Below are 14,715 nucleotides of genomic sequence, written 5' to 3'. Positions count from 1 at the left end.
GCAGTGGGGGCCCGGGGTACGAAGGCCTGGGCAGCGGTTCACCAGGAGACCTTGGACGGGAGCTTGTCCCTCCCTTTCTGCAGCAACCACTAAGAAAGGAGCAGAGGGACCGGGCACAGCGGCTCACACCTGTAATCCTAGCACTTCTGGAGGCTGAGGCAGGAGGATCTCCTTAGGCCAGGAGTTCAAGACCAGCCTGGGCAACATGGTGAAACCCTGTCTCTACAAAAATAAAAAAATTAGGTCGGGCGCGGTGGCTCAAGCCTGTAATCCCAGCACTTTGGGAGGCCGAGATGGGCGGATCACGAGGTCGGGAGATCGAGACCATCCTGGCTAACACGGTGAAACCCCGTCTCTACTAAAAAATACAAAAAACTAGCCGGGCAAGGTGGCGGGCGCCTGTAGTCCCAGCTACTCGGGAGGCTGAGGCAGGAGAATGGCGTAAACCTGGGAGGCGGAGCTTGCAGTGAGCTGAGATCCGGCCACTGTACTCCAGCCTGGGCGACAGAGCGAGACCCCGTCTCAAAAAAAAAAAATTAAAAAAAAAATAAATAAAAATTTAAAAATTGGCTGGGCGTGGTGTCTCATGCCTGTAATCCCAGCACTTTGGGAGGCCGAGGCGGGTGGATCACCTGAGGTTGGGAGTTCAAGACCAGCCTGACCAACATGGAGAAACCCTGTCTCTACTAAAAATACAAAATTAGCTGGGCATGGTGGCACATGCCTGTAATTCCAGCTACTCGGCAGGCTGAGGCAGAAGAATCGCTTCAACCCGGGAGGCGGAGGTTGCGGTGAGCCGAGATCGTACCACTGCACTTCAGCCTGGGCAACAAGAGCGAAACTCCATCTCAAAAAAAAAAAAACAAACAAAAAGCCTGGCATGGTTGTGCATACCTGTAGTCCCAGCTACTCGGGAAGATGAAGTGGGAGGATTCCTTGAGCCCAGGAGTTCAAGGCTGCAGTGAGCCACAAATGTGCCACTGCACCCCAGCCCAGACAATGGAGTGAGACTCTGTCTTAAAATAAGAAGAACAACAATAATAAAAAGGAACAGAGACAAAGCCACACGGTGCTCTCTGACTGCCGCGTCCCAGGACTACGTACATAACTGTGAGTGATCTTCGAAACTCCCAACAGCAGCCCACAGGCTACACGATGAGGAAGCCGGGGACCAGACCCACGACACTGACCATGCACAAGCCGTCCAGCTAGTTCAGAGTCAAGTGGAAATAACCAGGGCGGGAGCACAGAGAGCCACATCCCAGTGGCACCAGATCCTGGTGTGGGACAGCTGGGTGCTTTGGGAACTGCTGTTCGTTCACAGGGCTTTGCGGCTGAGCTCAGAACTTGATCTTGACTTTGATGGATGGAAGGAATGTGAGTGCCTGGGGTAAAAGCGGATTGTCACGTAGGCCACAGGATTCACGTGGGTAGAGACCCCTGGGCAGCAAGGAGCAGCCCCCAGCCCAAGTTAAGGTGTGGAGACAGTGAGCTGGGCGTGCCACCCTCATGTGCCATCCTCAGAACCCTGTAAGTGCTCCCTCCTGACCTCAAGTGATCCACTCGCCTCTGCCTTCTAAAATGTTGGGATTACAGGCGTGAGCCACCACACTCAGCAGGTTTCCAGTTTTTTGATGTAGGTGTTTATTAACTTACCTCTTTTTTTTTTTTTTTTTTTTTGAGACGGAGTCTCCCTTTGTCACCCAGGCTAGAGTGCAGTGGTGCAATCTCGGCTCACTGCAAGCTCCGGCTCCTGGGTTCACGCCATTCTCCTGCCTCAGCCTCCTGAGTAGCTGGGATTACAGGCACCCGCCACCATGCCCGGGTAATTTTTTGTAATTTTAGTAGAGACGGGGTTTACACTATGTTAACCAGGATGGTCTCAATCTCCTGACCTTGTGATCCGCCCACCTTGACCTCCCAAAGTGCTGGGATTACAGGCGTGAGCCACTGCACCCAGCCCTAACTTACCTCTTAATGCTTCTACTGTGTCCCATAGGTTTTGGCACATTATGTTTCTATTTTCATTTGTTTCAAGGAATTTAACATTTTTAAAACTTTTTTCATTTTTAAAAATATGGATCACTTCATGAGTTTGCACATCACCCTTGTGCAGGGGTCATGCTAATCTTCTCTGTATCATTTCAACTTTAGTATATTGCCACGGTTTGCCACAGTTACTAAGGGACTGGACTGAATGAAGGGGACCAACATGCAGAAATTAAAACTTAAAACAAAAGTAACTATTTGAAAGGAAGGGGCCGGGGAAGAAGATGAGCACTCCCAGCTTCTGGTGAGCAAGGGCAGCCCCCGAGCTTCCACAGCCCTTCTTAGTTATCGAGTAGAATGAGCAGGGAGGAGGAAGTAACGATTGGTCAGCTGCTTAATTGATCACAGGTTCATATTATTACTAACTGGCTTCAGATGTGTCCTGTAGATAATCACAAGAAACACTTGTGCCTGGATCGTGACTCCCCTCAGTATTCCTTGGGGGTGGCAGAAGCAGTTTGTCAGTTTACCAGTTTGCCAACATTCTGCTTTTATGAAAACAGTTTGCTGTCTACTCACATAGCCTCCAGTGGTATACTGAGTTGATCACGACCCTCACTCTTTCGGCCTGCAACAGCATCTGTGTTGCCAAAGTGAGTATGGAATTTTAAATTTTCATTCTTAATCTCTTCCTTCATCCACTGGTCATTTAGGAGCATGTTGTTTAATTTCCATGTATTTGTAGAGTTTCAAATGTTCCTCTTGTTATCACTTTCTAGTTTTGTTGCACTGTGGTCAGATAAGATACCTGGTATGATTTTGATTTTTAAAACATTGTAGAGACATGTTTTGTGTCTTAACATATTGTCAATCCTGGAGAATGTTCCATGTGCTGATGAAAAGAATGTATTTTTCAGCTGTTGAGTGAAATGTTCTGTAAAGGTCTGTCAGGTCCATTTCGTCTACGGTGTAGTTTCATTCCAGTGTTTCTTTGTTAATCTTCTGTCTAGATGATCTTTTTAATGCTGAAAGAGGGGTGTTAAAGTCCAACTATTATTCTATTGGGGTCTATCTCTCCCTTTAGATCTATTAATAATATTTGCTTTATATATCTGGGTACCCTGGTGTTGGGTGCATATATAAGTGTTATATTCCCTTGCCAAATTAACCCCCTTATTATTATACAGAGTCTTTGTCTCTTTTTACAGCTTTTTACTTGAAGTCTGTTTTGTCTAATATAAGTACCGTTACTCCTGCTCACTTTTGGTTTCCGTTTTTGTGGAATACTTTTTCCATCCCTTCACTTTTAGCCTCTGTGTTTCTTTACATGCGAGGTGAGTTTCTTGTAGGCAGTGTATAGTTGGGTCTTTTTAAAGATCCATTCATGCCAGGTGCAGTGGTTCATGCCTATAATTCCAGCACTTTAGGGGGCTGAGGAGGGATGATTGCTTGAGCTCAGGAGTTCAAGACCAGCCTGGACAACATAGGGAGACCCCATCTCTACAAAAACACTTAAGAAATTAGCTAGGTGTGGTGGTGCATGCCTGTGATCACAGCTAATTGGGAGGCTGAGGAGGGAGCATCACTTGGGCCTGGGAGGTTGAGGGTGCAGTGAGCTGTGATCATGCCATTGCACTCCAGCCTGGGTGAAAGAGTGAGATCCTATCTTGAATGAATGAAGGAATGAATGAATGAATAAATGAATAAATATATTCAGCCAGTCTGTATCTTTCAAATGGGGGAATTTAATCCATTTACATTTAGGGTTGTTATTGATAGGTAAGGATTTACTCCTATCATGTTTTTGATGTTTTTGGATTATTTTCTATATCCTTTATTCTTTACTTCCTCTCTTTTTATTTATCTTTGTGATTGGCTGGTTTTCTGTAGAGATAAGTTTCTACTCCTTTTTCTTTATCCTTTCTACCAGTGACTTTAATAGTTTCACGTTTTCCCAACAGTTGTCATTTTTTTCACTTCCAGATATGTAAGATCTGGAGCATTTCTTGTAAGGCTGGTCTAGTGGTGATGAATTTTCTTAGTTTGTGCTTGTCTGTGAAATAGTTGATTTCTCCTTCATTTCTGAAGAATTATTTTGCTGAGTATATTTTCTTAGCTGACAGTTTTTTTTTTTCTTTTAGTACTTTGAGCATATCATCCCATTCTTTCCTGGCCTGTAAGCTTTCTGCTAAGAAATGTGTTGTTAGTTTAGGGGGGAGTCCCCTTATATGTGACTTGCTGCTTTTCTCTTGCTGCTCTTAAAATTCTTTGTCTTTGACTTTTGATACTCTCACTGTAATGTGTCTCAGAAAGAAGGTGTTTTAGTTTAATCTATTTGGGATTTTTTTTTTTTTTTCCAGCTTCTTGGACCTGAATGTCCATCTCTCTCCCAAGACTTGGGGAGTTTTCAACTTTATTTCATTAAATATGTTTTCTAAATAGTTTCCCTTCTCTTCACCTTTTAGAATGCCCATAATGCAAATATTTGTTCATTTAATGGTGTCCCATAAACTCCGTAGGGTTTATTTTGTTTTTTTTATTTGCCTGTGTTATTTCAAATGATCTATCTTCAAGGTCAGAGATTCTTTCTTTTGCTTGTTCTAGCCTATTGTCAGAGCTCTCAATTGCTTTTCAAATATCATTCATTGAATTCTTCAGCTGTAAGATTTCTGTTTAGTTCTTTTTGTGATATCTATATCTTCATTGCATTTCTCATTCAGAGCATGAACTATTTTCCATATTTTATTGAATTGCCTATGTGTATTCTCTTGTGTCTTGCAGAGTTTCCTTAAGCTTATTATTTTGAATTCTTTTTCCAGCACTTCAAATATTTCTTTATGATTGGACTCTGATACTGGAGAATTACCTGTGTTCCTTTGAACCTGGGAGGCGGAGGTTGCAGTGAGCTGAGATGGTGTTGCTGCCCTCCAGCCCGGGTGACAGAGTGAGGCTCTGTCTCAAAAAAAAAAAAAAAAAAAAAAAAAAAAAATATACACACACACACACACACACACACACACACACACACACATATTTATTTATATGGAACTAAAAGAACTCAACAGCAAGGAGCCGGGCACGGTGGCTCACACCTGTAATCCCAGCACTTTGGGAGGCTGAGGCAGGCGGATCACAAGGTCAGGATATCGAGAACATCCTGGCTAACACGGTGAAACCCTGTCTCTACTAAAAAAATTAGCTGGGCTAATTTTTTCTTTCTTTTTCATGTTTGATGTGTCCCTGCATTGATTTCTATGCATCTGGTGAAAAACTTGCCTTTTCTGGTTTTATGGAGTAGGTTTCATAGGGAAAGACTAATTTCTATGAATGGGTTTTGGGGTGTCACTATGGTAGGGGTATATTCGCCTTGGTTCTAGGTGGACACAACGTAGTCTCCACGTAGTTTCTTCAGCTGTAATCCAGGCTAATGACACTTGTGAGTGTCTCAGTGGCCTAGGCTAAGAGACGTGGTGGAGGCAGTGTCATGGCTTTGCCATTGCTGGACGATTTCTCAGGTCTTGGGTACGTGTGTGCATCAGGGGTCAACCAACTTGGGGCTGGGGTAGGGGCTGTGGGACTGTTACTCTGGCTGGGAGCCTGTGCACACAGTTGCTCCGCTGGCCTGGGGGCATGCCTGCCAGCAGTGGTTGGTGGGGCTGGTTCCCAGGCCCAGGACTCAGGCACACAGCTGTCTGGCCAGCCTGGGGGAAGGGGTGCATTTGCCAGACGGGAACCATGGGGCTGGTTCTTAGGTCCAGGATGTGGTTACACAGCTTCTCAGTGGCCTGGCCTAGGTGTGTCTTCTGGGGGCCACTCACGGGGCTGTTTCTCAGGCCTAGGATGTCACTGCAGAGCTTCTTGGCTGGCACTAGTGTGTGTCTTCTGGGGGTGGCCCACGCAGCTGCTTCTCAGGCCTGGGATGAGAGGACAACGCTATTTGGCTGGTCTAGGGACATGTCTGCTGGGGGCAGCCCATGGGGCTGTTTCTTGGCCTGGGACATGGGCGCGCAGCTCCTCAGTCAACCTGGGGATATGTCTGCCAGGGGCGGCCCTCAGCTGTTTCTCAGGCCCTTGTTGTGGGCACAGAGCTGTTGGGCAGGCCAGGGGCTTATCTGTAGGGGCGGGGGCACCCAGGACTTGGGCCAGGGCACATGGCCTCTCCACTGACCCAGGAGTATGTCAGGCTGTTCAGAAGCTCAGGGGCCTCTCCTGCTTGAGGGAGGGCATGCAGCAGTCTGGCTGGCCCAAGGGTGGGTTCGTCCTGGGTGGGTTTGCCAGATTGTTCCTCCAGCTGGAAGAGAGGGCGATGGGAGCTGGTTTCTCTCTTTTTTTTTTTTTTTGAGATGGAGTCTTGCTCTGTCGTCCAGTCTGGAGTGCAGTGGCGCGATCTCAGCTCACTGCAAGCTCCGCCTCCCGGGTTCCCGCCATTCTCCTGCCTCAGCCTCCCGAGTAGCTGGGACTACAGGTGCCGCCACCTCGCTGGGCTAGTTTTTTGTATTTTTAGTAGAGACGGGGTTTCACCATGTTAGCCAGGATGGTCTCGATCTTCTGACCTTGTGATCCGTCCGCCTCAGCCTCCCAAAGTGCTGGGATTACAGGCGTGAGCCACCGCGCCCGGCCAGGAGCTGGTTTCTCTTCTGTGTAGGAGCAGAGTCACCGCCGAGCCTTGGCCTGGGCTCCACAGAGCTGGGGTTGTGACATTCAGCCCCCGGTGCAGGCATGGTGGAATGGAGATGGAGCCCCAGGGCTGGAGAGGGGCAGTGGCTTCTGGCACACAGAGCAGGTGCACTGCAGAGGCGGCTCCAGTCTCACATGGCTCTGAGCTGCAGCAGTTTAGCTCACGGGGTGTGTGTGGGGGGGCGTGGGTGGGAGGTGGGAAGTGTGCACCTTGTGTTCCTAGACCAGGGCAGTGCTGCTGTGTGACTTCCCGGCAGCTCTCCAAGCTGGGCTCGGGGCTTGCAAGGACCGTGGGATTCTCCTGTTGTAAGGACTGTAGGTGTTGGCGGTGGCAATGGGGGCTGATGAGGATCTTCTGCTTAACTTTGCCCCACAAGGGGGTGCCCTCCTGACTCCCAGCAGATTCAATCTAGGTGGAGGAGATGGGGCTGCAGGGCCAGGTGCCTCAACACTGCCCTCCAATTTGATGGGCTTCCAATCACCAAAGGTGTGTCTCTTCTCCCTGCTGCACTACAGCACTCTCCCTCTGACACTCCAGTCAAATCTCAGCTATTTATTTGTTGTCTTGGTCCTTTCTTGTGGAGGACAAGTGCCAGGGGTCTCTAGTCAGCCACCTTGATGACATTATGCTCTGTGGTTTTAATTTGAATTTTCCTGCAATGCAAATAATTAGTGATGCTTGGTGTTGAGTGTTTTTTTATATAAAAACACTGTTGGTCATCTGCATGTCTTCTTTTGAGAAATGGCTATTCCTTTTGCCCATTTGTAAGACTGGGTTGTTTTCTTGCTGTTGAGTTCTTTTTTTTTTTTTTTTTTTTTGAGACGGACTCTCACTCTGTCGCCCAGGCTGCAGTGCAGTGGCACGATCTCGGCTCATCATAAGCTCTGCCTCCTGGGTTCACGTCATTCTCCTGCCTCAGCCTCCCGAGTAGCTGGGACTACAGGCGCCGGCCACCATGCCCGGCTAATTTTTTTAGTAGAGATGGGGTTTCACCGTGTTAGCCAGGATGGTCTTGATCTCCTGACCTTGTGATCTGCCTGCCTTGGCCTCCCAAAGTGCTGGGATTACAGGTGTGAGCCACCGTGCCTGGCTTCTTGCTGTTGAGTTCTTTTAGTTCCATATAAATAAATATATGTATATATGTATATAACATATTTATACATATATACACATATACATATGTTATAATATATATGAATATATAAATAATATATATATATATATATTTTTTTTGAGACAGAGCCTCACTCTGTCACCCAGGCTGGAGGGCAGCAACACCATCTCGGCTCACTGCAACCTCTGCCTCCCGGGCTCAAGCGATTCTCCTGCCTCAGCCTCCCAAGTAGCTGGGACTACAGGCGCCTGTCACCATGCCAGGCTAATTTTTTTGGATTTTTGGTAGAGACAGGGTTTCACTATGTTGGCCAGGCTGGTCTCGAACTCCTGACCTCAGGTGATCCACCTGCCTTGGCCTCCCAAAGTGCTGGGACTATAGGCGTGAGCCACTGTACCCGGCCTCTTATATATTTTGGATATTAACTCCTTATCGGATGCATGGTTTGCAAATATTTTCTCCTATTTTGCAGGTTTTCTCTTCACTCTGTCGATTGTCTCCTTTGCTATGCAGAAGCCTTTTAGTTTGATGTAATCCCATTTGTCTATTTTTGCTTTTGTTTCCTATGCTTTTGGGTCATATCCAAAAATAAATCCTTGTCCAGAACACTGTCATGGAGTCTTTCCCTGTGTTTTCTTCTAGTGGTTTCACATGTTCGGGTCTTGTGTTGAGGCTTTAATCCATTTTGAGTTGAATTTTGTATATGGTATGAGATAAGGGTCCAATTTCATTCTGCATGTGGATATCCAGGTTCCCTGGCACTAACTGTTAGAGATACTGTTCTTTTTCTGAGTAGTGAACACACTCCCATCATTCAGACATTGCAGCCATCCAGTCCAGTGCACAAGGAGAGGCCTCAGTCTCCCCCAGCCCTGTCTGCCTGTGTCCTCCACCCCTTCCTCCCTGTAGCTTGGCTGGTGCGGTGCCTATGATGCCTACTCTGAGTGGCAGGCGGTCTGTCTCAGTTGGTCAATTGCTGTGCTATACTGGCCAGCAAGTATTGTAAGTCTTGTAGATAAATATTTACATTAGTGTATGTTTCCAGTAATTTTTTTTTTTTTCTGAGAAAGGGTCTTACTCTGTTGCCCAGGCTGAAGTGCAGTGGTCAACCTTTGCTCACTGCAGCCTCAACTTGTTGGGCTCAAGCATTCAGCCTCTCCAGTGACTGGGATCACAGATGTGTGCCACCACACTGGCTAACTTATTTTTTGGCAGACTTGGGGTCTCTCTGTGTTGTCCAGGCTGGTCTCAAACTCCTAGCCTCAAATGATCCTCCTGCCTTGGCTTCCTAAAGTGCTGAGACTACAGGTGTGAGCCACTGCACCTGGCCTTAGTCTTTCTTTTTGAAAACTGGACATGCTTGGCTGGGTGGCTCTCTGGAAGCTTCCTTGGCATCTTAGTGTATGTCAGTGTTTAGAAATGTTCCACTGCCATGTGGCGCTGCACCCCCACTGCTGGGTCAGGAGCGCGTCCCTCATCCACCTTATTGCTGATGCTGTTGGCGTCTTGAAGGGTTTACTTTTTCTGCTCATGCTGGGTTGGACTAAGAGAGGGAAAAACCTCCTATTACTAGCAGGTGTTGGCCTCTCCCTCTCCTGACATGAGAATGCATCTTAAATAAAGACCTACCTCCCTCTCCCATGCCTGCAAAGGGCCAAAACGCTCCGCCTGAAGTTGCCAGGAGATCAGCACCTCTTCCTTTCCCCTGCCTTCTGCAGATTGCCCCTCCCCATGGCCTCTGGTTGAATGTGTCTGTGCAAACCTCTGTAGTGATCTCTGCAAAGGGAGGAGGGGAGGGAGGCCGGGACTGAGCCCAGGGCAGAGGTGGGAGCTGGGCCTTGGGGAGCCTCCCTTGGGTCCAGGCAGTGGCAAGAGCCATGTGGAAAAAAGCAAGTCCCTTTACTCAGAAAACCCACTGCTGTCCCTCCACCAGCCTGGGTCAGGACAGGACAGATGGGCCTTGGCAAGCCTCCCACCGACACCACGCCAGCCTCACGCAACAGGAGTCAGCCACCTTAGGTCTGCAGCTCACAGCCCATCCTGCCAGGGACAGTTGGAAGACTGCCTGGAGGGAGGCCTTTGGTTCCCAACAAAGCTGGGCTGAGGCCACGGGATGCCCTGCAGACCCTTCGTCCTCAGACTTGTTTCCACATTTATTTAAAGGATGCAGGGAGGAGCTGGTTTTCTATTAATAACAATTAAGTACTCTTCATGTTCAAAACAGAACACTTATTACTTGCAATTTTCTGAGCCAGCTAAGCTTCCAGCCAGTGTATTAAACATGTAACCTTTAGGTAATGAGATGAACTCTTGATTTCAGTACCAGGCTGTGGGTACATCTCTCCTAGAATTCCAGCAGCCGTCGGGACCCCTCTAAGGGCTGGGGGCTGGACGACAGGGGTGCAGGAGAGACGCGTCCATCACAGAGCAGTCTGCCTTCGAGGCAGAGAGTGTGCATGGACTGGGGTGCAGGTGGTTTATTTGGGCCTAGAGAGAGGGGGAAGGGAGTGGGGATGGTGGGGTGGAGAGGACAGGGGGTGAGACAGGGACTGTCACTGAGCTGGTTCCTGCCATGGGTTTGACCTGGCCAGGGCTGTGAATGAAGCTCCTCTGAGCAGAGGGAGGTTTGCATGACCACCCACCTACCCCAGGGTGGCCATCGTGGAGAGAGGGCCTGCTGGTGTCCATTTTCCAACACTTCCTGGCTGAGCCTGTTTCTGAGCCCACGGAGAAGGTTCTAGGCCTGGGGCAGAAAAGTAGGGGCCCCAACTAGTCTCAGAGGAGGGACCCTAACAGTGTCTGGTGCCACCCAGCTGCAGCTGAAATCGGAGTGAGCTGAAGGCATGTGGCCTGGGGCACCTGATGCGTCTGTTAGGGTCTGAGTGCACCAGGGAGGGCAGTTCTCTTGTCACCACTCAGGCCACTGTGGTTGGACAATTTCCCATTGTACCAGTTATGTAGGAAGAGATGTAGACATTGGGCTAGCTGACAGCACCTTTATTCGAGTGATGTTTTGGAGGTTTGCTTACTGGCAGCTCAGCCCTCAACCAGCTCTTGCCACCTTCTTCTGTGCATGTTACTCGATGTTAGGTATGCCAGGGGTTGGCATGAGAGGCACTGGCTTCTGCCACCTGGGCAGAGGGCGGCTCCCTGATCCCTGAGAACATCAAGGAAAAGGTGGGGCACAGACGAGGGCCTCCAGCAGAGTGGCTGCTCCTACCCCAGTCCCGAACCCCACCGTGTAGGGACACAACTGGGGGACATGAGGCCAAGGCACACACAGGCCTCTTGGGGAGTGACCTCTGCTTGGAGAGGGAGCATGAGAATCCAGGCTGTCAGGAAGCCAAGAAAGATGCAACTGAGTTAAAAATAGGAGCACGAGGCAGAGTGTTTGGAGCAGCCGTCCACAGCGCCAGGCTTGATTCCATCAGCGCTACTTATTTACATCACACTATGCAGCCTAAAACCTGGGAAGAGCGTATTGTTTCTGCACAAGCTCACATGGCAGCAGGTTCTTTCTGAAGACACCACACAGTGACAGCAGCAGTTGACAGTGTGCCACACACAAGCCTGAGACTCAGCAAGAGGAGAGGGGCCAGGCTGAAGGCCGGGCACACCCTCACCGTGCCGGGAACCTGCCATTTCCTCTTGTATAAAATGGCTTGATAGCTGCAGTCCTGGCAACTGTGTTCTGGGCGTTGCCAAGCCCCAGTGGGCCTGACCCCTAAACAGCTATGGGGCGAGCCCTGGGCCTCTGTCTGTCTCTCCTCTCATCTGTGACATGGAGCTAGGATACCTCCTCCCAGGCTTTTTGTAGGCATTAAAATAATCCAAGGCTGGGTGACGGTGGCTCACGCCTGTAATCCCAGCATTTTGGGAGGCTGAGGTGGGAGGATCACCTGAGATCAGGAGTTCGAGACCAGCCTGGCCAACATGCTGAAACCCCATCTCTACTAAAAATACAAAAATTAGCCAGGCATTGATGGCGGGCGCCTGTAATCCCAGCTACTCGGGAGGCTGAGGCAGGGAAATTGCTTGAACCCGGGAGGCAGAGGTTGCAGTGAGCTGAGATTGCACCATTGCACTCCAGCCTGGGCAACAGAGCCAGACTCTGTCTCAAAAAAAAAAAAACAAATCCAGGTGTGTTGATTGCATAGAATACATGTTTTAAAGGGGGGAAATTCTATCATAATCCCTGCTTTCAGATGAGATAACAGACGCAGGAGACATGAAGAGTAACTGAGAATCCATGCGGCCCTGTGCCAGGATCTGCTGCGTAACCACAGTGCGGCCTCACTTTTTGCAAACAGGTAAGCTCCTTATGGACCGAGTGGGCTGGGTGTGGTGGCATGCGCCTGTTATCCCAGCACTGTGGGAGGCCAAGGTGGGAGGATCACTTGAGCCCAGGAGATGGAGGCTGCAGTGAGCTATGAATGCACCACTGCACTCCAGAGTCGGTGACAGAGCAACTCTGTCTAAAAACAGAACAAAACAAAACGAAAATAAAACAAAACAAAAAACAGTGGAAAATGCAGATGTGTGGTAAAAGGGGGAAGGAGCTGCTGAGTCTGTGACCCAGACACTGTCACTGACAACGTTTTGATGAATTTCCCTCCAGTCTCTTTTGTAATGATAATGGGGTGGAGATTTTTGCTTTTATGTAGCTGTTATTATATCACATCACTTTTTTTTTTTTTGAGACAGGGTCTTGCTCTGTTGCCCAGGATGGAGTTCATTGGTACAATCTAGGCTCACTGCAGCCTCTACCTTCCAGGCTCAGGATCCTCCCACCTCAGCCTCCCGAGTAGCTGGGACCACAGCTGTAGCCACCACACCTGGCTAATTTTTGTATTTTTTGTAGAGACAGGGTCTTGCTATGTAGCCCAGGCTGGTCTCAAACTCCTGGGCTCAAGTGATCCTCCCACCTTGGCCTCCCAAAGTGCTGGGATTACAGGTGTGAGCTACCAGGCCTGGCCTTCACTTTCAAGATTTTTATCAATTCACGTTTTAAGTATTTCCCAGATTATTGTAAGCCCCTTTAAAAAGTGTTTATAGGCCGGGCGCGGTGGCTCAAGCCTGTAATCCCAGCACTCTGGGAGGCCGAGACGGGCGGATCACGAGGTCAGGAGATTGAGACCATCCTGGCTAACACGGTGAAACCCCATCTCTACTAAAAAAAAATACAAAAAAACTAGCCGGGCGAGGTGGCGGGCACCTGTAGTCCCAGCTACTCGGGAGGCTGAGGCAGGAGAATGGCGTAAACCCGGGAGGCAGAGCTTGCAGTGAGCTGAGATCCAGCCACTGCACTCCAGCCTGGGCGACAGAGCGAGACTCCGTCTCAAAAAAAAAAAAAAAAAAAAAAAAAAAAGAAGTGTTTATAGATGGAGAGGGTCCAAGTGCAGTTCTGTTACGTGGATATACTGTGTAGTGCTGAGGTCTGGGCTTCTAGTGCACCTGTCACCCACGTAGCGAACATCGTGCTCAACAAGCAATTCTAAAAACATTCAGAAGCCCGCTCTAAACACCGTGTTGACAGTGACACGACAGCTCATCAAATGGACGAAGCCTGGTTTATGTGACACAGACCGCGCCTGTGGTCCCAGCTAACAGTTGTCGACATGCAGGTTGTGTCCAGTTGTTGAAATGCTGCAACGTGTGTTTTTATCCATAAAGGTTTGGGAGAGATTCTGCTTCTTCAAAGAGCTCTAGATGTAGAACTGCTGGCTCAAAGGATGAAAGGTTGGAACTGCTTTTTAAAAAACCGATGCCTGGCCAGGAGCAGTGGTTCACGCCTGTAATCTCAGCACTCTGAAAGGCCGAGGCAGGCAGATCACTTCAGACCAGGAGTTCGAGACCAGCCTGGCCGACATGGGGAATCCCTGTCTACTGAAAACACAAAAATTAGCCAGGTGTGGTGGTGCATGCCTGTAATCCCAGCTACTTGGGAGGCTGAGGCAGGAGAATCGCTTCAACCCGGGAGGCGGAGGGTGCAGCGAGCAGAGATCATGCCACTGCAGTCCAGCCTGGCGACAGAGGGAGACTCTGTCTCAAAAACAAACAAACAAACAAACAAACAAACAAAGGTGGCATCTTAGAGAATCTCCCACCAAGCCCCAGAGGCAGTATTTTCCCTTTTTTGGACTATTTGCTCACCCGGGATATTATTTATGGAGAGATTGGTTAAATGGACGGATGAAAATGCACATCAAAAAATATCCGCACCAAGGTGTTGGGCTCACACCTGTCATCCCAGCACTTTGGGCTGAGGTGCAAGGACTGCTTGAGCTCAGGAGTTCAAGACCAGCCTGGGCAACATGGTGAGACCCCATCTCTACAAAAAAATAAAAAAATTAGCCGAGTGTGGTTGTTGTGCCTGTAATCCCAGCTACTCAGGAGGATGAGGTAGGAGAGTCTCTTGAACCCAGGAAGCAGAGGTTGCAGTGAGCTGAGATCGCGCCACTGCAGTTCAGCCTGGGCAACAGTGAGACCCTGTCTCAAAAAAAAACCAAAAACCGGCCGGGCGCGGTGGCTCAAGCCTGTAATCCCAGCACTTTGGGAGGCCGAGACGGGCGGATCACAAGGTCAGGAGATCGAGACCATCCTGGCTAACACGGCGAAACCCCGTCTCTACTAAAAACACAAAAAATTAGCCGGGCGAGGTGGCGGCGCCTGTGGTCCCAGCTACTCGGGAGGCTGAGGCAGGAGAATGGCGGGAACCCGGGAGGCGGAGCTTGCAGTGAGCTGAGATCTGGCCACTGCACTCCAGCCTGGGCGACAGAGCGAGACTCCGTCTCAAAAAAAAAAACAAAAAAAAAACACCAAAAACCAAAAACTGTACCAGGTTCAGGCCTGGCTCTCCCTGCACCTGGAGCAGCTTCTAGAATACGTGGTGAGTGCAAGAGGAGGAAGTGCTCTGTGAAACACTGAAAGCCAC

General features: G+C 49.2%; 1 non-coding gene across 1 annotated transcript; it reads right to left on the bottom strand.

The window, feature by feature from the left end:
* Positions 1-2,071: 2,071 nt before the first annotated feature.
* Positions 2,072-2,174, bottom strand: LOC126951740 (U6 spliceosomal RNA). Its single transcript, XR_007724609.1, has one exon. It is a non-coding gene; the product is annotated as a U6 spliceosomal RNA (small nuclear RNA).
* Positions 2,175-14,715: the final 12,541 nt, after the last annotated feature.

This window comes from Macaca thibetana, chromosome 3 (genome assembly GCF_024542745.1).
Source record: "Macaca thibetana thibetana isolate TM-01 chromosome 3, ASM2454274v1, whole genome shotgun sequence".
Lineage (NCBI taxonomy): Eukaryota > Metazoa > Chordata > Mammalia > Primates > Cercopithecidae > Macaca > Macaca thibetana.
This window is presented reverse-complemented; position numbering and strand designations above follow the sequence as displayed.